We start from the raw sequence: 2,500 nt of genomic DNA, 5'->3' as shown, positions 1-2,500 counted from the left end.
CACTCCGACTCGCCGCTCGCCCACAATTTGTTTGCAACGAAACATTTGTTTTTAATTTTGTTGGTTTGAAATTGTTTTGAAAAGGTTCTTTAAATCTAGTGGGTTTGCAACTCATAAGAGCGTCACTTTCAACGTCCCCGGCATTGGATTGAGTTTCTAAAAACAACCGTGCACACCGAGGTTAAACTTTACCGGCTCCACTCCGACTCGCCGCTCGCCCACTAGTCCGAAGGCAACAAAACATTTGTTTTTCATTTTGATGAAAATTTCTGTTTTTAAATCTTGTTGGTTTGAAATTGTTTTGAAAAGGTTCTTTAAATCTTGCGGGTTTGCAACTCATAAGAGCGTCACTTTCAACGTCCCCGGCATTGGATTGAGTTTCTAAAAACAACCGTGCACACCGAGGTTAAACTTTACCGGCTCCACTCCGACTCGCCGCTCGCCCACAAATCCGAAGGCAACAAAACATTTGTTTTTAATTTTGATGAAATTTTTTGAAAACATTGGCTTGGCAAGCCCCAATCCGCGACTATCCACCCACCGCCACCCCACACGGGTGGTTGTTGTTGCGAAATGAGGTTGTGGTCGACATGCCCGTGCATTTGAGAAGGAGTTCCTAGCACTCCATGCTCTCCCATGCCAAAAAATAGCCTAGACAACCCCATTTCGCAACTTTCCACGCCTTTTTTTTCCTCCCTCACCCATGGCGGCGGCGTGGTGGCGGCGGCCGGATTCCGGCCACCACCGCCATGGGTGGCAGCCCCCCGACCCCGACACCAAACCCATAATACCGAGGCAACATATCGAGGCAACATGACATGGGTGTGGCGTGGGGGAAGGGGGCTGCAGCTAGGAAGGCATGGGCTGCCATGCATATGCAGGCAACACACACCCCCCTATATAGCATTTTATGCATTTAGCCCTTTGACAGGAAGAGACATCACCTATGCGCGAGGAGTCATAATGGGCTCTAAATAATTCAATACAAGGTATTTGGACGTGATTTTTTGCAGGGATACTAAGAAACATGCAATCTATGATGGGAAAAAGTTTCATAAATTTTTGAAGTCGGGAAGTATTTTTTATTAGTTTTAGAAGTCGTAAAATTGAAAAAATCATTAAAACAAATCCGGGAGGAATTTTTTAGTTTTGTAAGTTGGAGAAGGTCCTAAAAATCATAGACTACTTATGGGGAGCTTATTGTGCGAGGAAATTTCAATAAAAACGGGGTTTGACAAGATTTGAAAAATTCTGTCGACATTTGAAAAAACCTGGAACCATGCTGCCGGCATGCTGCGCACATGCTGCGCGCATGCTGCGCGCAGACTGCGCGCATGCCATGGCAGGACAAGTTTTGCTAGCCTCACTGTCTACAGATGCGCAAGCTGCGCGCACGCTGCGCACAGGCTGCGCGCATGCTGCGCACAGACTGCGCGCACGCTGCGCGCATGCCATGGCAGGACAAGTTTCGCTAGCCTCACTGTCGACAGATGCGCAAGCTGCGCGCAAGCTCCGCGCACGCTGCGCACAGCCTGTGCGCATGTTGTGCGCATGCTGCGCGCAGGCTGCGCGCAGGCGCCGCGCATGCCATGGCAGGACAAGTTTCGCTAGCCTCACTGTCGACAGATGCGCAAGCTGCGTGCACGCTGCGCACAGGCTGCGCACAGCGCATGCCATGGCAGGACAAGTTCGCTAGCCTCACTGTCGACAGATGCGCAAGCTGCGCGCACAGGCTGCGCGCACGCCATGGCAGGACAAGTTTCGCTAGCCTCACTGTCGACAGAATCAGCACGCTGCGCGCAAGCTGCGCGCACGCTGCCGGCATGGTGCGCGCACGCTGCCGGCATGGTGCGCGCACGCTGCCGGCATGGTGCGCGCACGCTGCCGGCATGCTGTGCGCACGCTGCGCGCGCGCATGGCAGGACAAGTTTCGAAAATTTCTGTCGACAGTCTCAGCAGCGCGCACGCTGCCGACATGCTGTGCGCACGCTGCGCACAGGCTGCCGGCATGCTGCGCGCAGCCCATGGCAGGACAAGGTCCGAAAAATTCTGTCGACATTTTTACGCCGTGGTAGGCTTCCGCTTCGCGTCACTTTGTCGACATTCAAGCCTACCATTTGTATTGAATTTTTCAAACCTTGTCAAACCCCATTATTCAAATGTCGAAAAATTTTGTCGACATTTTTACGCCATGATAGGCTTCCGCTTCGCGTCACTTTGTCGGAATGCATCGCATGGCGAGGCAAGGCCACGGCATGCCAAGGCGAAGGCAACGCATGGCTTGAATGGCTTGGTCAAGGCCACATCATGGGCACGGCATGCCAAGGCAAGGCGAGGCAAGCCATCCTTAGCCTCGCCTACACTCACTTTCTCGGAATGCATTGGATGATGAGCAATTCCAAGGTAAGGCAACGCATGGCTTAAATGGCTTGGTGTAGGCCACAACTTGGGCATGGCATGCCAATGCAAGGCAAGGCAAGGCAAGCCATCCTTAGCCTCG

Source organism: Prunus avium, unplaced genomic scaffold, assembly GCF_965620075.1.
Source record: "Prunus avium unplaced genomic scaffold, drPruAviu1.hap1.1 HAP1_SCAFFOLD_214, whole genome shotgun sequence".
NCBI lineage: Eukaryota > Viridiplantae > Streptophyta > Magnoliopsida > Rosales > Rosaceae > Prunus > Prunus avium.
This window is presented reverse-complemented; position numbering follows the sequence as displayed.